At 33.6% G+C, this 25,055-nt stretch overlaps 1 protein-coding gene across 1 annotated transcript in view; it reads right to left on the reverse strand.

Moving 5' to 3' along the window:
* The window catches only part of LOC100974207 (eyes shut homolog), a 1,877,183-nt gene that overhangs the window by 750,507 nt on the left and 1,101,621 nt on the right, over positions 1-25,055 (reverse strand). The window lies entirely within an intron of this gene.

Raw genomic sequence — 25,055 nt, forward strand, 5'->3', positions numbered from 1 at the left:
TACCTACTTTGTGCAAAGTAATAAAAGTTAGACAAAGTGCTTAATATCTGTTCTCTATATTTAAGGATTTAAGTCTGATTTAATGTTTTATTAGTCAGGACATTTCAGCTGCTAATATCAAAAAAGAAACTCAAACAGCATGTTAAAAGTAAGTTAATGCATATATTCACCTGGGACAACGGAGGTAAGGTGAGCTCAGGTTTGGTTAACTCAGCCCTATTCTAATGTTACCAAGTCTCTTTCCATAGCACATTTATCCTGAGGTTAACTCAATCAGTGACTGCTAGAAACAATCAGAATTATATTTTTTAGCTCTTACTCAATGAAACAAAAAATAAATTGCTTTTTTTCTTAGAAGGTACTAGCAATGGGGCTTTTTCTACTTCATTGGTCTAAGGTAACTTAGCTGTCCATTCCTGATCCACTCAGTTACAAGGGGAATAGGGTCAATATTTTGGCTTATGCAGCCACTGGGGAATGGATGTTGGGGACTCAAATGTCCATTATCCATATATCAGTTTATTTATAATTAGGTAGCATCGGCCACCATATATGATTCATTTCAAAATACTTTGCCTATATATGTATAAGTTAGCCAGGGATTTACTTTTTAAGAAGATAGCTTATTTTTTTCAAATATGGCTCTGCCATTTTTATTGATATGACAAAAGTACTTAAGTTCTATGTGCCTCAGTTTACTCATCAGTTTAATGGACATAGTTTCTATCTCACAGATTTTTGAAGAAAGAATGAATACAGTAAATAGCTTACAATGTTGTATGACATATAGCAAATGTTTTATCAGTGTAATGTAGAACGATTATTGTATTATGGTTGTTGATATTGTTATCATTGTCTTATTATTGAGATGACAACACAGAAATTGTATTTTAGCACAAAGATTTAAGAAAAATTCTTTTTGCTTACAATTTGCATCTGGTGGGAACTAACATCTTACAAAAAGTGTTGCAAACAGTAGCTAACAATTTTTTTACCTGCAGATGACTAAGTATATTTTTTCTATGTTACCTCCTCAATGAACTTCTTGCTACTTCCTCAAATAAAGTGTTTCCATAGGTTCCAAGTTAGAAATAAAAGCCATAGCAGTGGCAGGGTCCACTGACCTCCTTTATTAAACAATGAGTGGGATCACTGAACTATTCTGTCAACAAATTTATCAAGATTTACTCTGTTGGCCACTAGAGCTGACCTGAATATGATCAAGTTATGTTTCCTGTGTCTAGGACAGAGAATAACAATTTTTTTTTCTGCAAAGGGCCCGATAGTAAATATTTCAGGCTTTGCGGGTTATGGGGTTCTAACACAAATATTAAGCTCTACCTCTATAGTGTGAAAAGCCATGGACAATATGTAAATATAATAAATAGGCATAACCATGTTCCAATAAAATTTTACCTACCAAAAGTATGTGCAAAGTTCTATGAAATGAGGATAAGACTTCCCTGCTGTCTCCCCTTCAAGGAGTAAAACACTTAAACCCTATGGTTAAACAAAAATGTAGCTGAGGATATCAGGTCAAGAGTATTAAAAACTGGGAAACGTTGGAGGTGCTGAAGAATTCTATATTCCCAACATCAGTGGCTTCTTTCATGTGAAAGGAGTTCTTTTAAATTCTTCCTTAGCTCAAGCTTCTCTCTCACTTCTCACTAGGGAAGAGGAAATTATTTAACTGATTTGTAATTTCAGAATTAGAATACACCTCCTTTTCCTACCTCCTTCTCTCTGGTGACCCCCAGGAATTAAATTACTCTCTGCTTCTTCACAGTTTTGAAGAGGCAGGCTCTGTTTCTGAATAGGGAAGCCTGCCCCAATCTAGTGCCAATAATCAGGTAAGTCTGATTCCCTGAACAGATATTTAGCAAGTCACTTGCCCTCAGATGCAAGCTACATTCTAGTGTTAGCTTCATTAATAATAAAGGTGATATTTTGATCTCTCATATTTCTAAGCCATAAATCACTACTTATCTATGATTTACTTTATTTCAGACTTTAATAGGGAAGGGAGATGCTGTTTATTGTGTGCTTTCTAAAATTCTAACATGTATTGTCTTATTCATGACACATAGACATAGATTACAATTTTGCAGAGGCTTTTTACGAACTCAGCTAGTGTTTGCAACACTTTTGTAGGTGGGTATTAAGTTTTAATATGGGGAAAATAACTTTGATCTTGGCAGTCGGCAGAGGCTAAATTGAGCAATTAGATGTTCTTCAATTGACTTTTTAAATGTGTCTTTAGACTTTGAGTGAAAATCACACAGGATTTTCAGCATGTTAGGACACATCAGTTTATGGTGTTCCTGTTTATAGATAGGCCACCTTCCTGTGTATCTTAAGGGAGTGGCATGAAGGCCTTACCTACTTTAAGCAAAAGAGATTGCCTCTAATTTCAGTCAGACCATGAATGCCTTCACCCAGTACTGGCTGTGTACAAGCCTACTAAACAAAGTCAGATTATGTTGATTCAGCAAAGTTATGGGGTTCTGCAAAGACTACACCTCAGCAAAGGGCATAAGAGCAAAAAAAAAAAAAAAAGTAGCTGTTGCAAGCTTTAGTAAAAATGCTGCTCATGCATGTCAGAAAGCACAATCATGGGCTTGCAAGTTGGAATGAAGGGCCCACTCCAACGCTTTAACTGGTTTGGTTGGCCTTAGGTATAGGCAGCTATGGCTTGACATTGAACTACTTAGGTTTTTCTTACACAGTCATGGCTGAGGCTAACATATGGTATAGGAAAAGGATGGTATCCATACTGGCATTAAGCATTTGTGAATAGCATAACATTTGTTACTTTAAATTATAAGATGAATTATTCCTGTGGATGTTCTAGTTAAGATTTACTTTTAAATCATCTGTGCTTAGACCAAGGCAGTGTTATATTAAGTACCCCAAATTCCACTGGGTACTTAGGACCGAGGAAAATTCATGGGACTTGTCCTCAGGATTAAGGGCCATAAAACTCTCCAAAGAGTAAATGAGTTGCAAAGATATCAAAGGTAAGAAATACAACACATCTTCAAGGACATTTATGGAATTAGGGCTCTGAGGAAAGGAAAGAGAGCCAGGCAGGACAAGCCAAGGCCTGGTCTGAGTTAAATGCTATTCTAATAAGAGGTATCCACTAGATATGATTTTCAAACAAAAATGTGAAGGGAATAAATACTTGATTGAACAGTAGATGCTTGTGTCAGACTCAGAGCTTACTGATTTAGGAATATGAAAGAAAAAACAAACATTTGGGCCACAAAATGGCCCCCAAAAAAGGAAAGAAAGGGTTGAGACCAAGGAAAGAAAGCGCTGCCTCTATTGTGTTAGAAATAAGGGTCCAGCTTAAGGAGCAGGTTAAATTGCTAAGCACTTGCTGAATTGGCCTGCAGGAAGGAAGAGAAAAACAGGGAAATGTTAGAGAACCCTTTAGGATTAAGAAAAGACAATGTATTTAGTAGCCCATGACAGAAGATTGGGTTTTCTCTAAGCCATTAGGAGGCCAAAACTTGAAAAACAACAGAAGCTTCAGTTTAAGACTGCACTGAGGATAATTCTCCAACTGAAAGAAATCTAAGGATGTTAAGAGAAGTTTCCATAGGCAGTATGTGGCAGTGGACTGACTATGTATTTATTTATGTTTTTGCTCAATAGGCAACAACTCCTTGTTTAACTATTCATTGATCCAAACCAAGGTGGTAAAAAAATCACCCTTCAGTGTGTCTTTCCCCTTTCCAAACCTAACACCGAATGTCCTGATTACTAGGCTCCAGCAGAAATCCAGAGAACATTTCCAGTTTTCTATAATCATTTCACTTAGAAAATCCTCTCAATGGTTATAGAAGATTAGTTCTGAGCCGCAAGATTGCTAACCACCAAATGAAGCATGTCGTATACACAGTTGAGGATGCTATTAGTAAATTCCTCCAAAATAAAGCACTTCAGATGGACTGAATTTCATATAATGAATCCAAAGGCAAATATGTATTAATTATTGGGCCTAAGGGTTATTGAAGTAGACTAGTGCCAATGTTTACTATTCATCAATTTATTAGTCAACAAATATTCATATTTCTATATTATGATTATATAAATACTGAGGATTTATATTTAAAGATAATAGCAGACTCAGAAAGAACTCAAGAGAAAATAGACAAAGGAAATTATATGCTGGTTTTAAAGAAGTAATAGCTATTTAAAAAGTATTGTTTTTCCACTGTAACCTTTTATTGTAATCAAATGTGATTAAACCTAGTTACAGAGAATCTCAAAATTCTGTGATTACAGGGTTTGTAATATTAGAAATAAGAAGGTTAAATACTTAATTCCTGGAACTTAGACTGTTTTGTGACATGGAAAGTTATGCTTAAATTGGCTCAAAGTAAAGCGAGAATACAGTTATTTCTGCGGCTTTGCGAAATGACATACATCAATTCCATAATATTTTAGTTTTAAAAAATATCCTCTGTGAGAAACAAAGTATCTTACAGTATCTTGCATTGTCTTACAACTCGCTCCAGAGTATCTGTCAGATAACAAGAGATCAACAGCTATGATGCACCAACAAAATCCAAAAGAATTCAAGGGATTTTGAATAATAGGTTATTTTTAAAGAGGTAGCATTTTGTTAGTTTTACAATCATCATGGTGTATATAACTCATTGTCAAATTATTGATTTAACATATTTACTGCTAAGTAGACACGGGTACAATTATTACAGTTGATTAATTGCTTGCACATTGGCAGAACAGCAGGCATGCGGTCTGTATGTTAAAAATATAAACTTCAATCAGAAGCTATCCTTGGATCTGTTTCTAAGGAAAACTATCCATGTGTTCCACATGATCAATTCTGGAATAAACCAAAAGTCAACATAGAATAATATAGAATCATGAATCCCCAAGGAAACCTAAAGGGTCATCTAATTCAGTCTGTGGCTGCCTTCACATAAATCATCCAGGCTTAATGAACGTTGGAAGGCTTATAAGACAGATAACTAGGGAAGGAGGTGACCATATTCCTAGAAGTGGAATCTTCTCCTGCAAAGAGCCTACAGCCATTCTGTTACAATTTACACTCATTTATTATTTTTTACAGTTAATACACTAGAAAATACAGGTCACTATAATAAATGACATAGCTAGGATAATTATTCTAGTTCAGAATTTCAGAATATTGGTCCAAGCTTTTTTCCTCATACTCCATCATTATAGTACAAGTAAAAAGGAATGCAAAGATAAGGTTTCTAAACATTGGCTCATTAAAAAAATCATTTAGCATTTGTGTGTAAACTGATCTATAGAGATTTATTGGCACTTAATCAAGAGAGGCAGTTTGGAGTGCTTTTTCATGCTAAGCAGACATAACATTTTTGAAGAAAATCTTAGAAACAGAGAATCTTATTACAGCCACCCCTTGATATGACAGTTTATTGTTGCCAAAATGTTTGTTAATGTATAAACTGCTTATACATTATTCTTAACCTGAAATCATATAGAGAGAGTAAAAAGACAAGGAAACAAAAAACAGCTGAAAAATGGTAATGATATATGCACTTTTCAGAAATATAATACCATAGAAAAGTAAAACCATATCTAATCTATTTAGGTCATTTCCTTAGTACAGCAACAATAAAATAAGCATAATTGGGAATTAATATCCATTTAAAATGTATATTAAAATATTGCTTATGTCCTAACAAAATTATCAGTGAAGTGTCAATATATTTTAGAACTAAAATAAGATAAAAAACTGATATTAATCCTTATCTTTTTTCATTTATTTTAAAACTATAAGGATATATTAAATGTGGGATACTATCAATAATTTCACAGTTTTATAATTTTTATGTGTACTTTCTAGTGAGTATTTACATATATTATTTTTTAAACTGTACAATATGCCTCTGTACTAGATTGTAAAGGTGTACCTACAGCATAATATTTTTTAATTTATATCAATACATATTATTTGAGTATTTACTATGTGTGAGTGCTAGAAGTCAAAACCAATAGAAATATAAAAGTAGTTCTAGGCCTCAAGGGATATGACCAATTAGTCATACCTTTGTTTTTGTGGAATAAATTTTACAGAACTTAAATCTAATGTGATACATGAACCCAGATCCCAGTTGAACAAAATGTCTCAAACCACTGGATGGCAACATGAGATTTTCTACATTTAATTACCCATGTTATCTGTAAGTTCAACCCAATTATTTGTATAGTTCATACTTGATTAAATTTGGTTTTAAATACATGAAACTGTTAAGTTGTTTTGACCTATTTTCAAAAAAGAATGGAAGATTTTTAGGTAATACAATTTAAAAAAATAATCTCTTCTGATAATTCAATATTAATAAATTCACCAGAAGAATTTTCAAATACCCTTCATTTGGCCAAATTCTAAGCTAGAGGTAGGAAGTCAAGCAAATATAATAGCAAGTATAATTGCTTGGCTCAGCCAAACTTGGACTTCAGAGTCACCCCAGATATAACAATCATACAATTGCGTCCTCACTGGCAGATTCTCTCCTTTTACCTGGAAAGTGCTCATAAAATCAAAAAGAGATGTAATTGTTTACAAAGTGCTATTGTGGTTGGCACTATGGGACACCTAGTTTACTTTGTTGTAATAGACTATTGTTAAAATGAAATTAAACAGATGAGTATTCACTATTTATTATTTATAAGACACTCTGCCATATGCAAATGCAAATAGATAATTGGCCAAGAAATTATTTCAAAACAAAGTCTGGGAAAATTTTCATGTATAAATAACTTTAGAACAAAGAAGACTAATTATGTTTATAATAATAAAATAGAGTACACATGAATTAATTAAAACAAATTATCTGCTTAAATATTGTTCAGTGAAAAGTAAACGTAGCAGAGGCAACATGTAGATAGCATGCTAAAGTTACAACCCTTTGTCATCGTATCCATGGAAAAGTATATAGGCTTTGGAAATATGCTTCTAATATTCAACCTTTCTGTGCTTCTTTGTAATAGGAGAATAAAATCCAGAGTTGTTAAGAGAAGTAACAAGTTAATACTCGTAAAGTGATTTGTATGGTGCCAGGCATATAGTAAACCTTTAGGAATTATTTGATATTATTAAGTCTATTTCTATATGATCTGATATTTTGTTTCTTAGCACAGTAGAGCACATTTTTCATTATGTTATGGTAATGCTTTAGTTGGAGAAGAATGATGAAAAAATGCTGTCTCATAGAAAGACAAAAGAACTATGAAGAACCCAGCTTTCTGTTCTTTAGTTTTCAGTGCTCACATACTGCTTTTTTATAGAGAGATTTATTAGAGATTAGAGAACTTGCAATGTAAGAAAATATGTTCACAGGTTTTACTGAAATTTATAATATATCATTGTACATAGACCATAGAAATATAAAATCTAACTTCAAAATACTTTTTGCTAAGTGGATTTTAACTGTGGTTAAGGGGCTTTCAAATTCAAATTTGTAAAACACTAGTCTCTAGTGGTCAGACAATTGAGCTTTTCTTTTTTGTATACACATGTACTTGTGGTGTGTTAAGTGTACATATCAATATGCATAATATTTTCAAGATGTAAATAAATCCATTTACTAGTTATTCAAAATAGAAAAAAGTATGCCAATATTGGAAATATAAAAATTTACTATAGATTTTATATTAAAATATTAATATAAATATTTTAATTAATATAAAAATTGTAATATAAATATTTTATATTAAATATTAAATTTTAATATAAATATTTTATATTAAAATATTAAATTTTAATATAAAATATTCAGTTTTAATATAAAATCTACTAATTTCTTATTTTTGTTTTAGGTACTTGTTAATGCAATGTTTCTTCTATCAGCTTAGACTGATAGAATATTGACATTAAATAAATTGAAATTCTGATTTTTTTTTAAATAACATACTTCATCAAAAGGCATAACATGAACCATTTGTTTCCTCATTAAAATGTTAAGGAGTTGGCATCTAACATTACATATTTTTATATACTTCTGGTTACATATTGTGGAGCCCTTTACAAAGGTTGTCTTCTTTCTGAATTCATGATTAATCTTTAGAGGACACATGCTTCATGAAGAGGCCTCACAAATGAATAACATAATGATAGTGACTCAAGCACACTTTGGCACAGTCTGAAAAGGCAGTCATCCAGCAAAGCAATTAATGTCAGAACTAATTTAGTTCTCAGCGAATTTTATTAATGATTAGAATGTTTATTCATTTAAAAAACTCTGTCTCTCTATAGCATGAATTGAAACTGTGAATTAAGAAGTGAACAATAGGTATCCTTCCTTTTCATGAAAGTGGAAATCTAGGGTTCAGACCAAATTGCAATGTAGGGAACCTGGGCCATATAAGACTATTGCCCCGAATAACAATATAATACACTAAAACTGAAAATGAATGGTCAACAGTTAATAAATATTGAGCATCTACCATATACCAAGCACAATACCATATGTTTTATAAGATTTCCTCAAGTAAAATATTTTCTTTTAGTGACTAGTTATAAAATATGTCATGATAGTTAAAAGATAGAAGGTAATGTCTAACTATTTAATTTTGTCATACAAATCAATATTTTACAATACACATTAAAAGCAATTTTTATCATCAATAACAGAGGCAAATTCTTATAACTCAGAGTCCAAATATTTATGCTTTTAATTTCTTTGTAATTAATGATGACAGAAACCTCTGGTTTGTGGTATGTGTATCTCTCCAGCATTCAAATTAAGATGTGAATGCTTCAAGTCAGATTACAAGGAATAATAATATAAGGCCTTTTAAAATTCAACACAGTGCAATAAAATGTGTAGTATTACAAGAAATGAAGTAACTAGACAGACGAAAGATTCATAAATATTGAAAAAGCAAAGGAACTTTTTAAATTTTTTTCAGTATATTAATGACTAAAATGTTGGGAACTGAGATTAGCATTAACAACAGACAAATGGACAGTGCTTGGAAGAATAAAAATGTATTTTAAAACTTCTATATAAAGCATCAGTTTTTACTATGCATAAAACCACACTTTTTTGTTTTAATCGTGCATATGATGTGGTAGAACTATTAAAAGAGAGGAGACCTTTAAATACATCAATACCACAGACACTAAAATCAACAGAAAATTTTAAGTTTTAAAAATTGCATAAAGTCTACAGAAACCCAGTAATTTATCCTACCAATGAACTAATTATTTATTAGGTTGAAATGACCAACATTAACTAATATTTGGGGGAAAAGGATGGGGTGGATAATAATAATAAGAATATCATCCAATATGAAGAGCTTTAAATGGGATCTATGTAATTGTTTGGAGACAACTATATCCACAGGCTTATAAAGCAATTTAAATGTTAAACCTAAATTTAGAAAAAATATTATGTTTGCACATAAAGCTTTGTTACCCTAAAATGAAAAGTAACAAAATAAACCACAACTCCTTATTTAACTATGGAATATTTCTGACCATCTTATCCTAGAAAAAAAATCTTTAAACTCCTCAAAATATATATTTACTTGATAGAAATTAGATTTTTCAAATTATTATCTCCTTGCGTATCAGGCAAGTTTCAATTCTAATAGACATTTTCAAATTTTCAGAAATATTTTTACTGAACCTAGAGAATACTAAGAAAATATCTGAAATTTTTATTTGAACCTTACGCAAATAATAGCTAACAAAAAAATTTATTTACATTTTTTTGTGCCAGTACTGGTCTAGACACTTTTTACGGTCTCAACTTTAATGGCTAATGTAATATTCATAAACTATCTTATAAAATAAGTACCATTATCCTCTCTTTGCAGATGAGTAAACTGAGGCACAGAGAGTGCTAAAATATATTGCCTGAGATAACACATATAGTGTTTCAAAGACATAACTCACAAGCAGAGCTTATACCCTTAAACTCTTATAAGCTATGTTATAAAGGTGACTTTGTACTGCAGGTTTCTTATAAAAGTAAATTATTCTTCTCTCTGTTAATGTCATAATGCAAGAAAATAAGATAAACATTAATAATCATTAAGCATACACTTAAATAACATGTGCTATTCCTTGTTCTAAACACTTTACATATATTAATCCCTTTAATGCCAAGAGACTTTAATCATAGAACTTCAAGCCTGGAATGTACAGCACCCTTATTTTATGAGAATGCTATAGCCAAGAGAAAACAAGCAACACCCAGAAAATTGTTAACTTTGACAATTGAAGAAATTTGAAGTAATTTTTGTATTACTTATTGTACTATGCATATAACCTATATCTTTTTTCAATAATAAATCAATTTATTAGTTACATAAAAGAGTATGTAACTGCTACATCAGAAATGAGAAAGTGGGAAATGTGAAAGGTAAATTGTCAAAAGTTCATAAATATAATTAAATAGGATCAATGCCTGAAGTCCATGTATTCATAACCAAATTCTAATGATTTCTGCTGAGTATTATTCAATACTTAACATACATTTGTAGACATTTTTGTTTCATAGTCATTTTTAAGAACCTGTTGTATGTCTAAAACTATGCTAGGCAATTTTGACACAGATTAAAATATGCCCCTTTGCTTACATATGGAGCTATCTGAAGTCCCAGTTCATGCTGGTCCTGTTTTTGTTGTTGTTGTTGTTGTTGTTGTTTTCTATTTAGCCTTTGTCTTGAATGAGAGTGTCCTAATTTGGATGTTGCCCCCACACACACCAAAAGATTCTGGATTTTAATCATGACGAAGACAAGGAATTACGTAATTAACCTTCTTAAATATTAGTTTGAAGAATATACAAGATGCTGGGTGTGTGGGGAAGAACAATTAACTCTACCCAGGGAGTTACTTCGGAGATCTACAGCTGGAATTTAGGATTAAAAATGGAATGGGAATCCATCAGGTGGTTAAAGTGATGATAGACATGAGGAAGTAATGTAGAGAGAAGCAAATAAATTAGTACAGATAGCATTTAGCAGAGATACAGTAAAAGGAGAGACTACTCTGGGTCAAATTGAATGTTTCAGTCAGTGCCTTTTCTCTGCTTTAAGTACAGTTCTAGAGGCTAAAGATACAATGGTGAAATGGAGAGAATTTCTTCTTCCTTCTGCTAATGTCATAATGCAAGTAAATTCGAAAGCATTGAAAGGAGACTGAACACAAAATATGAATAAACTAGAATAGAACACCTGGAGCAATCTTAAGTTGTAATTCCTGTTAAAAATATTTTGCCATGTTCATTCATCTATGTCTAGAGAAATAACTGGAGCATTGAGGAAAAAAAGTAGGAGAGGCATTTCTTTCTTTTCATTTATAATTTTTATTTCTGATTCAGAAGCCTTTATTATCTAATAATAAACAGCTAATAAAGCAGCAAACTACAGCAGACATGACTCTAAACAAGAAGGAATATAAAAACCAAATAGCAGAGCTGCAAATCAAAAAGATTAAATATAAGAAATCATCTAGCGAGACTTTCCAGAGCCCATAAAAAGGGAAAATCTGCTCACATCTAGAAAAGGGAGGCAGGGTTATAAATAAGAACAGGCAAAAGCCAAACTATTGACTAAATTGCAAGTAAACAAAAAGAAACAGTCACTTTATGATAGAAATGTAGAACATTTGGCTAAATGGAACAATGAATGCTCCATTAAAAGGAAATGTTATTAAGTACTTTACATATAGATGATCAATTTTCAGAATTTTTCTAACCTCCTGCAGTCTTTCTATATCAGTAGGTCCCCTTCAGTTTCTAAGAATGTTCTCCTCCCTTTTGTAAAATGACTTACGAGGCCACGTTCTGTATTCCATTGTATTCTTTTTTTTTTAATCACACTTTAAGTTCTAGCGTACATGTGCACAACGTGCAGGTTTGTTACACATGTATACATGCGCCTATCTTTACTGAGTTAGTTCTCAACATTCAGACTGGACTCAACATCACAACAGGGGTGACTGGAATAACTCCCCTTCTCCTTATACTTAAGTTTACTATTTCTCCTCAATTAAGAACTGCCAAGAGGTACTGGCATGAAAGTAGATTTTTCCTTCTTTTCAGAACCGTCTTCTCCCCAATACATGGGTCCCATACTTGGGACCAGGATATACAGGAACTCCAATTGTCAAAGGGACTAAGGGGTCCTGAAGGAAGGTATTATTTCAGCTTATTTTGTGAGCTGCATGGCCAACAGTATCTTCACTAGAACATAGTAGAGTTGGATAATTGTCTTATTCACACAGTGCTAGAAAAACTCATGTCACAAGGATGATTTCCTGCATTATATGTGTAAAATTCAACTTCTGAACTGAATATATTTCTGTCCATGCTATCCTCATTGTCTCAAGAGGGGAAATTGCCTCTCATCTGGTCTCTTGGGTCTGATTTCATTTATCCTCAAACCATTCTCCACAGAGCAGTTAAAGTTATTTTTAATGCAATCTGATTATGGCACTTAGATTATTAAAATTTAATGAGTTCATTACTTTCTATAGAATAAAGTCCAAATACCTTAGATATATTCTCAGACTTTCACCACCTACTTTCTCTGAGGCATCTTTCCTGATTTTCCAGGCAAAATGTATTGCACCCAGGACTGTACCCTTCATATACTGTGTACAATTTTTTGTTTCTCTCACTATTCTTTATTTCTGCCATTCTACAAGTTCCTAATATCTACTCCTTTCTCTCACACTTAGCACATAATGACATCCAAATAAACTGTTATTAGTTCAATGGATTAATGAGTGAGTGAGTGAGTAAATGCACACACCTGTCTCAGACAATGGCTTGGTTCTGCATGGAACTTTTGGTCTTTTCATATTTGTAGTTCCACTTGGTGTAACAGTGGATTGAAAAAACCACTACTCTTAACATTGGAATATGTGACCTTAAATTCTGATACCATTTTATACCTCATGAATGTTATATTCTTTGGCTTCTCTGGGCCCATTTTCCAGCCTATGAAATACAGTTTCTTACAGAAGAGTTATAAGCATCAAATATGATTAATGTATGCAGAAGCTTCTCGATAGCTTAGGTAAATGTGTAAATATCTAAGGTACCACTGTTAAGTGTTATAAATATCTCTATGATAATACAATAATCACCACTATTGATTATTATAAATAGGTACCACTCTTGATTATTCTGTTACTACTTAAAAACTGATAAATTCCTGTGATTTATAATTACTGTCATATGTAAGATTATTATTATCACATGTAAGGTAGCAGAAGTAGCCAAGCCTACTTCTCTCAGTAGACTGAATAAATTTTTATATTATTTTAATGCTAAGATAATAAAGAACAGATTGCCCTACTCACTCTGGTTGGGGCTAGAGTTGGCCATATGTGATACATACATGTTGGTGGGAATGTAATATCCATGGATATTACTACATACATGTTGGTGGGAATGTAATATCCATGGAGCCAGGAGTCAGGTCAGACAACAACTCGGCAACTAGCTTCTTGTTATATACGCTTTTTAGTCACATATCCTAAAGTCATATCCTAAGTGAGGATCTCAACTTGGACTTGGAAGATGACAATAACTTGGAATCACCTGTCCTTCAATAGCCAGGAAAGTTGGTTCTTGAATTAGGGCTTAAAGAATCAAAATGATTTGGATAGAATGAAATGGAAGCTAAAGGGCATTCCAGACCAGAATAACTCTTAAATGAGTGATACCAATAGAAAAAAACTTAATGAGAAATCGAGCAAATTAGACGTGTGCTGTGCTTGGTGGCTTCAGCAGTCCTTTCTTACTTTGTGTAACTGTCTGATGGCTTTTGTTGTGGAAACAGGGTAACAGATGGAGTCAATTTGAACAAATCAAAATGAGCAATGTAGACAAGACATAAATAGAGTAAGACGTTAAACCTTTTATTTCCCTTAACTATCCTTTTGTTATTTGTATTTTTCTTTTTATTTTGTATGCTATGAATCACTAATGATTCTCTAGTTTTAATTAATAAACAATTCTAAATACATCTGTCATTTCAATGAACTTAATTAAATTTCCATTGGAGGATTTAATAATATATTTTCTGAGTATTAAATGATATCAGATTTTTATTTTCTCTTCAATCATTGTTTTGAAAACATATTACCCTGAAAAACACATATAAAAGTGCTGTATTTTAAAAATTTACTCTTCTTAACATATTTTTCCTTCTAGAAGAGGCAACATTTACTTTCATTATTTAATATGAATTCATGTACTCATTTATTTAACACTCATTTTAATCAAGATATGCAAAGGTGAGTAAAATATGGGCTTTGAGGCTGGGGTGTCCACAGCTAGGAAAATATATATTATTTAAATAAAGAGGGAATTTCTGATTAATTCTTTGCTTTCTTAACCTGATACCATGGAATATTTATAAATACTGAATATTAAGTAGGAAATTTTGATTTGCTTAATATTGAGAAAGTGGCACAATTAGCAAGTTATCTCTTTTGAATTAAAAATTACAACTGGATTATAGTTTAGTGATGAAAAATCCAACAAAACTACCATGTTTCTCTTGACTTTCATTTAGTTGTCTGCAAATGAATAGTGGCCTTGCTTGTTTATACTGTAAACCTAGTAGTTAATTTTTAAGGCACAAGGGCTCTGACTTAATTTTCTTTTCTTCATTCCACTGATAAGAAGAATGTCTCTGTGTCAAAGTCATTTTATATTTTTATTGTCATTGTCTCATTCTATTATATAAGCAGATATTAATTCTAAGTATATCTTTCTTCTTAAGTAGAGTTCAGTCTTGTTTCTCCCTCCACTTTGCCATCCATTACATATTTTCTTTTGGTATTATCTTTGAAAATTATTCAGAAACCATTTTAGATATCTATTATTCTTTTTGTTACTGTTTTCAGATAAATTATAATGTTAAATGTTATAATTATAAGCTTTCATGTCAAACACATTCTTTAAACTTTGCGGATGCTACTCATTTTCTTTTAAAATTATGCCACGTGATTATTAGTTTCAAATTTTTAGTTCCAAAAGCAACAAGTTTATATTTTTGTCTTGGATTGGATTCTCTATTTTACAAATTATAAAGTTGTCCACATAATTTAGTTGTCTCCTGTTTGTTGTATATTGTAAAGGATTTATGCCATAGTATAAAAATAATGAATTATGGAAGTGAATTATTTTATTATCCTAATATTGTGATTTTATCATTCTTCTTCACTTCCACTAAATTCCGAGTAATGCCTCAAATCCCAGTTCAATTAAATATATATTGAAGACCTACTACTATTTGCCAGAAACCATAGCAGATGTAGTAACAGACACAATGCAAGTATAAAAGACTTCAAAATACTATTTGTTTTGGGAGCACACATTCTACAAAGTTATTCTACTTGCACATAGTGTACAACAGAAGACAAAATTTTATCTGTGACTGCTTTGCAAACTCAGAAGCCTGAGGCCTTGCATAGTCAAGAAGGGCTCTGACTGTAATCTTTGCTCAAGCCAATTTAAAAGAAGCATTCTGCATTCAAAATACATAATTATCCTTAAACATTTAGTTGATGATCTGACTCTAGAAGAATAGATAGAATTTGGATATCTTACATGGTTGAAGAATTTCACAATGCATTCCAGGCAAGTAAATGAACATGAGCCCAGAAGCAGATGGGCACAGTGTGATTGCAAGAACAAGAAACCCACTGACAAGAGCAGGATTAGCAAAAGGGCAGGGGACATAATTGATAAAATAGAAGAAAAGTATAGGGGAAGAGGTATTAGAAGTAGATTATACTGAAAAGTGTTGGTAGAGGGGTGATATACTAAACTGATGTGTATGTAAAATCTCATGAGTGAGTGTGACAGATTCACGGGCAAACCAGTTCGGAAGGTATCCCATTAACCCAGGCATGTTACAATAACAACCCAGATTGAGATTTGGAAATGTGAATATAAAAGAGTGATTAATGATGCTGTTTTGATTATTTGTTTTCAGAAATAATAAATCTTGGTAACTATCTTGACAAAAGGAAGGAAGAAGAAAGATGAATCAGAGCCATTGTACATTTTTGAGCCTGGGTGAACAAAAATAATAGTAATGACATGCATACAGGCAAGGGCACTTGGAAGTGAGCTTATTTAGAGTCTGGGTATAGATGGAGTGAAAGGTAAGGAAAACCAAACACACCAAGTTTTCAAACTTCCATCTTGAGTATAGTTAGAGTGAATGATAAAGTATATTAAAACCAGACTCACTTTATTTAGACACTTTCATTCTCTATTTTGATTTGTGGAAGTTTTCTACAATCTCTGTTCTCTGAGAGCATCAATCAGTATATTTCATATAAATAGCTATTGTTAGTATCCTTTAAGTTATTTATTGCTCTAAGTGATTTATATATTTAACTTGTTTAATGCTCACAATACCCTATAGAGAGTTACTAAATTATTATTATACAATTTTATAGATGAGAACAGGGAATTACAGAAAATCAAATAGCTTAGTGAAGGTAACAAAGCTAATAGGTCCTGAAAACAATTTTTGGAACCCAAGAATCTTCTGTTCTTATCTATTGGTATGTAGATTGATTCCTTCATGTCAAATAGTCAGTTTAGTATAAACAAGTCACATTTTCTCTACCTCTTTTAGCTCTTACATACTCATTTTTTTTTTTTAATTTAAGTTCTGGGATACATGTGCAGAACGTGCAGGTTTGTTACATAGGTAAACATGTGCCATGGTAGTTCGCTGCACCCATCAACCCGTCATCTAGGTTTTAGGCCCCACATGCGTTAGGTATTTGTCCTAATGCCCTCCCTCCCCTTTCCCCCCACCCACCAACAGGCCCTGGTGTGTGATGTTCCCCTCTCTGTGTCCATGTGTTCTCATTGTTCAACTCCCACTTATAAGTGAGAACATGTGGTGTTTGGTTCCTGTGTTAGCTTGCTGAGGATGATGGTTTCCAGCTTCATCCATGTCCCTGCAAAGGACATAAACTCATTCTTTTTTATGGCTGCATAGTATTCCATGTGTATATGTGCCACATTTTCCTTATCCAGTCTATCATTGGTGGGCATTGGGTTGGTTCCAAGTCTTGCAATCATAAATCGTGCTTCAATAAACACGTGTGCATGTGTTTTTATAGTAGAATGATTTATATTCCTTTGGGTATATACCCAGTAATAAGATTGTTGGGTGAAATGGTATTTCTGGTTCTAGATCCTTGAGGAATCGCCACACTGTCTTCCACATTGGTTGAACTAATTTACACTCCCACCAACAATGTAAAAGCATTCGTATTTCTCCACATCTTTGCCAGCATCTGTTGTTTCCGGACATTTTAATGGTCACCATTCTAACTGGCGTGAGATGGTATCTCATTATGAACCATCAAAATAAGCATAGAAGATAAGGACGTTTAAAATCTGGTGATGATATGTATAGCTAACTTTATTTCCCAAAACTCCTCCCACCAAATCTGCTCTCCAAACACGGAGACTGTGTCATGTTATTTTATGTCTCTTGGCTGTTCACATATTAATTCAACCGAACAGAAAATTCCCCTGGCTAACTAGAAACTGCTAATCAGCTTTTATGCTTGTAAAGCATACTGTGGTTGTCAACAACTGTCTGGGCCTGACTTTGTTTTCATTTGCTTTAAATCTAGACTTTTGGAGTCTTGCTGCTATGGCATGCCTGTGCAATTGAGTGTACTAAAGAAATTCAGGAGTGAGACTTTTGCACTGTTTTAGTGTGTCCTGGCTTAATTATTTTTTTATTTTTATTTTTTGGACAAGCCAGAATGATCTGCTCATATCCTACCTCTTATCTGTCTTTTTTTAAGGCTGCTTTCTTCTTTGTACTTAAAGCTCTTAGTACCTCCTGCAAATCCACCTGGCCTCAGAGTGCTTTATAGTTCCTTAGTTGCTTCCCCTTATCAAAATGTTCATGTCTCTGATTTTGAGAACTGTAACATAACAATAAGTTATGTTAATAAGATAAACAAATCCCTGCTCCTGAGTAAATGAGATAATGTGCTATTTCTTATAGTTTGATCATTTCTGCTTAACTCTGAAATGCCGTGCTCATTGAAGAGGCCTTTGGAAAGTTATAATGATACCAGAAATAGTCATTTTGGTCTACTGCAAGGTAACTTTTGACGTGGACATTACTACAAGTAGACAAGTAACACTCTGTTTTTGATAAAGAGGGCTTAAAAATCAAGTGAAGGAAACAAATTTATATGGGGTATAAAAATTTATGATGAAAATAAATTGAATAAAATGATAAAAAATAAGTACATAGAACTGTTAGCCAAATGTAATCATTTTTTACAGATTCCCTCCCCTGCCCCAGAATGTCCTCTATACAGATCCAGTTATTTTTTAAAAATCTTTTCAGGTATCTTTATTTTAGTATTTAACAGCTCAAAATACCACAAGGTAAATGGAATAGACATCCATTCTCTTGTTTTACTTATGTTGAATACAGTTTATAGAAAAGGCAATATTTTATTAATTTTAAAGGACCATAATTTTCCTGCTTCATGGTACGTATCTGTTCACTCTTAGACAAGTTCCTAGGAACCACAATTTTATGTTTGCTCCAGGTACACAACATCCATAATATAAATATAAAGCTGCATTTAAGCTGACATTCAGTCATCAAATTTCCTCATTTTAAAAGGCTAAATCACACAAACAATGTGCAGTTCTGAGAAAAAAAAAAATTGTGTATGTATGGCAAAATTGTTTTGTGTCAATTAAATACCAATGGTGTTTAAAATGTCTCCAACATGCATATCAAAAGGAAATTGTGTTAATTATACTGATTAACCCTAGTTTATTATGTTTCACCAGTAAGTCCTCCTAGAAAGGAATTAGTGGAAGATGCATAAACATTTTAAATTCAAATGCAGAGTGTGGTAAATTGTTACCACAGAGCCTTAAATGGATTATTTTATGTTCTCAGAGCATCCATCAGGAAGAAAACTGTTTTAGAAAACCAATGTGATTGTGTCAAGATGATGGGACTAAATTGACTGTGGCAAGGTCTAGTCAGTGTTTTTCCTGTTTTCATTATTGATTGCATAACATTGATTATGTTAACTGTGCAGAGCTCCAATTTACTTATTACGTTTGCTAAAATAACAGATTGACATTGGCACAATTTCTTTTTATTTGAGTTTTTTAGGTACATTCTACTTGTCATTATTTTGGGAGAGTTTTTTTTTTTTTTTTTTTTTTTTTTTTTTTAAGAAATCTAGAATTCCTCTTCCCCATCTTAAATTCTAGGTTTTTTTAAAACTTTTTATTTACTAATTTCATTGCTTGGGAATTTAGAAAAACCCAGTCATTGATATCCTATGATTAAGTACCTTATTTCCTAAGAAAAAAAAGGAATAGCACAGGGCGTATTGTCTTTTCTATAAACAGTATTCAGCATAAGTGAAACAAGAGAACAAATGTCTATTCTATTTACCTTGTGGTATTTTGAGCTGTCAAATACTAAAATAAGTAATGATATCTGAAAATATAAAAAAAAACAAATCATTAGGATAGAGTCAACATAAAAAGCAGAAACAAAAAATGTTATGGCTTCTTTCTGTGATGCAGTTCCATATTTTATACTATTTTAAATATGTAGGTATGTATATACATACACATATAAATGTATCTATATATCTCTGATCACTGAAAATAAAACAAGGTTCTGAGAACATCCTCATTAAAAAAAGATTAAACTATTAATCAGGGATAGTGAGTACCTATTAACTGAAGATGCCATTTTGGGAGAGAAGGAATAGCCCATGACCTAGGGTTTCTTGCTTCAAGCTGCTACTCAGAAATACCCAAACTTTGGATAAAAGAACTTTTGACAAATTTTAAGGAAGTAAAACCAGATAAGTATCATTAGTCACTAATGAGAAGATTATGAGGATAAATGCAAAGGCCTGGGTTTTCCAGGAGTATGTATGCAGTGACTTAACATTATCAAAAATGGGCAAGTGAGCTTCCCTGGCATAAATGGATAAGAAAGCAAAAGTCTAACAGGGACCTCACCTCTACCATGTATGACCATGAGGACATTAGCACCAGACTGTCAGGGTGCCAGAGTGGCTCCTGCATGTACTAGTTCTGGAACTTGGGCAAATTACTTAATCATTGTGCCTCAATTGCCTCATTTACAGAGTAGTGATAATATAACACCGATCTCATAGGGCTGTCATAAATGTCAAATGAGTAAATGCATGCTAAGAACTTACAGCAGTGCCATACAAGCAGTAGCTGTAACTATTACATTTGTGTTTCTTTAATATTTGGGTTAATGGCTCCCTTATAGTGAGGGTGGGTATACAAGAAAGAGTGACAAGACTAAAGGTTTAAAAGAAATGGCAGAACCAGACAGGAGGCTGGTTTTTTTTTTTTTTTTTTTTTTTTTTTTGACGGAGTCTCGCTCTGTCGCCCAGGCTGGAGCTCAGTGGCGCGATCTCAACTCACTGCAAGCTCCGCCTCCCGGGTTCACGTCATTCTCCTGCCTCAGCCTCCCGAGTAGCTAGGACGCCCGGCTAATTTTTTGTACTTTTAGTAGAGACGGGGTTTCACCGTGTTAGCCAGGATGGTCTCGATCTCCTGACCTCGTGATCCGCCCGCCTCGGCCTCCCAAAAGTGCTGGGATTACAGGCGTGAGCCACTGCGCTCGGCCGGAGGCTGGTGTTTTTTTAAGGTTAATCATCAATTTATTCTATGTTAGCAATGCACTCATTTTCAAAATAATATTTTTCTATTTATGTATCTATTTTCCTTTTGAAAAGTACACATTTAAGTTTTATATAAGAAATAAATTCATTTTATTTGTTTTTCTCTGCTATTGACAGGTTTTTTTTTGTTTTTTTTTTAATCTTGTGCTGGACTCCTGCAGGAAAACTAACATAAATCCATCCATCAACAGTATTTGAAACAATAAAAAATTATATTGTTTAAAATTAAATCTGTTTAAAATAGATGTCTGATATTTGTACATCATAGGAATTTAAAATTATTTCAAGAACAATGGTAGCCAGGAATACTCTTATAGCACATCAAAGCATAGTTTCTCATGGCATAAGTCTGAGCTATTTTAGCCCCTTATCAGCAATGCAAGTTCTTAATGAACTGATACAGTTTTTAGATGAGCTTAACTTCCTTCCTCTTGCCAAATATGTTGTTGCCATAGCTATCTCCTTTACAGCAGTGATGTTATTTTATTAGCATGAGCTTAAAAAATTCAGTTATTTCTGTCTGTCAAGACACAACATACACATTCTCTCAAAATTTGCAATTTTCTTTTTTTACATGCTTTACTTAATTTAATAGTCAATATGAAATCGTTTTACAAAGTAAGCTAGTTTCTTCACATATCTATGGAAACATTTGGCAGTTAAATTCTCCTGGCAGGTACACTAGCCAGTTCAAAGACACAGAGTCCTTGGGATGTATTTTCTATTGCTGAGGAAGCTGGCTTGACTTGAAAGAAAAAAAAAATCCAAGTCAAATCATCCTTTCAGAGTTTTATGTTATAAAACTCAGGGGGATCTGAATCAAAGGTTACTTATTCTTACGTAAATGTGATGATGCTTTTTGAGAAAAATCTTGTTTTTAAGCTTTTTTAAAACTGCTTCCGTGGAATTAAAGTGTTCTGGTGATTGTTAATGATAATTTCTCAGGAAGGGTTTCATGGGTTTATAGGTAACTCCCCTAGGCAGGTATCTGAGGTCAAATCTACAGATTCAGCTCCCTAACTCTTGTAATGCAGTGTCCAAACTGATAGTTTGGCTACCCAAACATTTGTCCTGAAACAGCAGCATGGGGCACTAATGCCAGAAAGTCCCACAACCTAGAGAATGGCCTTGACTCTGAACCACCAAAAACTCAGTAATATTTAAGAGAGGAAGTTGAGGGCTGATAAGGTTTGGCTCTGTGTCCACACCTAAATATCATATCAAATTGTAATCCCTACATATCAGGGGAGGGGCCTGGTGGGAGGTAATTGGACCCTGGGGGAGGATTTCTCCCTTGCTGTACTCATGATAGTCAGTGAGTTCTCACAAGATCTGATGGTTTAAAAGTGTGTGGCACATCCCCCTTGGCTCTCTCTCTCTCCTGCTCCACCACGGTAAGATGTGACTTGCTTCGCCTTCACCTTCCACAATGATTGTATGTTTCCTGAGGGCTCCCAGTGATGCTTCTGTACAGCCTGTGGATCTGTGAGTCAACTAATCCTATTTTCTTCATAAATTACAGTCTCAAGTAGTTACCTATAACAGTGTGAGAGGAGACTAAAAGAAGGGCCTTGACATCCATCCCTTCCTCCTGATACATTGAGTTCTAGCCTTATAGCTGATTAGATCTCTGAAATGGTACATTCTTGAAATTCATTATCTCGGCCCTCAGAATGATCATCATCCTTGCTTTTATAATTATTCCCTCAAGTTTTAAAGGACTTTTATAAAATTAGGATATTTGAAAATCACCCTAACATTTTAGGAAAACTTACCAATGACACTTCTGTTATGATGATGAATGGCCCAAATATAAGAACCCATCTGACAATGTTTTGCTAGAATTTAGCATGAAGAAAAAATACTTTTGTTGAAGAGTCACTGCTCATTCTTTGTTCATTTATTTATCAAAGAAATATTGGCCGACTACCACGGGGGCCAGAGTCTGTTCTGGATGCTGGATATTCACTACTGCTGTCAGAAAACTCACTGTCAAGTCACCGAAAGATATAGGAAAAGCTGATGCTATGAGGAGCCAGGGAAGACTGGAGACTCAGGAAGAAGTCTACAGCAAGAAGTGGCATTTGGCAAGGTGTTTCATCATAAGCAAATATTCGTATGTAGAAGAACAGGAAAGGGCCTTAGGGACAGATATTAGAGCTTTGGCAACAGCACAGATGTGAAAAGTAAACAGTGAGAAAAGGTATGTGCAGTTAAGAGAGAGAAGTTCCATGTGGCTAGCAAGAAACACTAGCAGGAGCTGAGGTTGAAAAGGATCTCTCAGGGTAGGTCGTAAAAACTTGGGATGCTAAGCTCCACAGTAAGTTTTACTCTGTGGATGAAGAAGGGTCCATAATGAACTTAAATTTAAGGCGAACAACACAGTCAGATTTATGAGATGAACTGTTTGTGAATTTCATAATGGAATAGACTGTTATTGTGCTTTGAAAATTCCTGTATTACCAGGATGTAGAACAGATTCAAACAAATAGCATATGCTTAATTACTATCTGTTGAGTCGAATGCTTAGTTATGAGGCTGCAAGAGTCTAAGGGTAGAGATACAGAATAATGTTGGATTTCAGATATATTTTACCATTGATTCCTCTTTTGGATATTGACATTCCCATAACTTTTTCCTTTTCCTGAAGGCTAGGAAATTCAGAGCTATGCAATAATTATATGTGTTCCTCACAGTTGGCATGCATGCTTCTTCCTTTTTATGGCTTTTATTTTCTGTTTCAATTATATTGATGTTAACTCTTTTGTAGCTTTTATCATAGGCCACCTCAAATATGTTTTGGACATATGTTGAGTGTAAATGAACCCATATTTATTTGAAAACATTTAGGTTAACACTGCTTATGTATTTCAGGCCTATTCACATGGAAATGACCTTAAAAGATGCTCACAGCCACGGGCTACCCTCAATGATGCGCCCCCTAGAGGAGGCCTGCAGCCCACTCAGGCCGGCTGCCAGTCTTATTTTGGAAGACTGCAATGGCAAAATCCATTCTCCTTGTTATGTCCACTTGTCTTTTTATTTTTCTGTGGTTTCAGAAATATACAAGCATTGAGTTGTCATGTACAGGGAAATTGTCTAAATGCAGCTTTAAAAAAGTGATATACATATCAATTAAACTCTTTAACCTTCTGGGATTTCTTCCCAACTTTAAGAATCTAAATATTAAAGGTAATCTATGGACAATTCAGTCTGCACCATGAACTATAATCACATAAAAACTTCAATTATCAACACTTATGATCTGAACTTGCTTTTTGGTACAATAGAAATAATAATAACCTAAAGTGTTATTTGGCATTGTTGAAGGCACCTCAGTATGCTGATATGCTTGAGAATCATAGCTATGCAGGAGCTTATGGCAGGTTGAAATAAGTGACAGCTTTGAAATCAGGAAATGCGGTCCTTTCGACATCACCTTCGCAACTCATTCACAGTATAATTGGGAGAGTCATGCAATCTCCTGAAAATCTTACTTCCTCATCTGTTAGACAGAAATTATTCTTTCATAGAATTATGAAAATTGAAAAAATGTATATAAAAGTATTCCAATACAGTATACTGTATAAAATTATATTTTAAAACTGATGTAAGTGAATTATAGAAATTCTGGTTATGGGACATTGCATTTAACACAGTCAGTAAATTTACTGTAAAATTAATATTTTCATTATGAAAGAGACATATATTTTACCACTCTATGCCCACTATTCATCTATCCTGAATTAAACTTGGCTGAAAAAGTTAAATTAAAAAAAAAATGTTTGGTTTGAAGAGCAAGTATTTCCTAAATGTGATAGCTTAATGATAACACTGAGTTAGTTCTAATCTAACATTAAAGGAAGAAACATGTACACTTACGCTTTGGATGGGACAAATTTTTGTTATTCACATTTGAAATTCACTTTAGTTTTAGCACAATAAAATTTAATAATTTATTAGTCCCTCATAGCACTCTGCTGAGAAGTGAATGTCTTGTCAAAGGATCAGTTCAAAGTAGCTTTACTTCCTACGTTTAACTAATTTAAAACTGCCTTACCTAGGCCGGGCACGGTGGCCCACGCATGAAGTCCCAGCTCGTTGGGAGGCCGAGGCAGGCGTATCACGAGGTCAGGAAATCGAGACCATCCTGGCTAACACGGTGAAACCCCGTCTCTACTAAAAATACACATTAGTCGGCTGTGGTGGCAAGCGGCTGTAGTCCCAGCTACTGGGGAGGCTGAGGCAGGAAAATGGCGCGAACCCGGGAGGCGGAGCTTGTAGTGAGCTAAGA

Source organism: Pan paniscus, chromosome 5, assembly GCF_029289425.2.
Source record: "Pan paniscus chromosome 5, NHGRI_mPanPan1-v2.0_pri, whole genome shotgun sequence".
Lineage (NCBI taxonomy): Eukaryota > Metazoa > Chordata > Mammalia > Primates > Hominidae > Pan > Pan paniscus.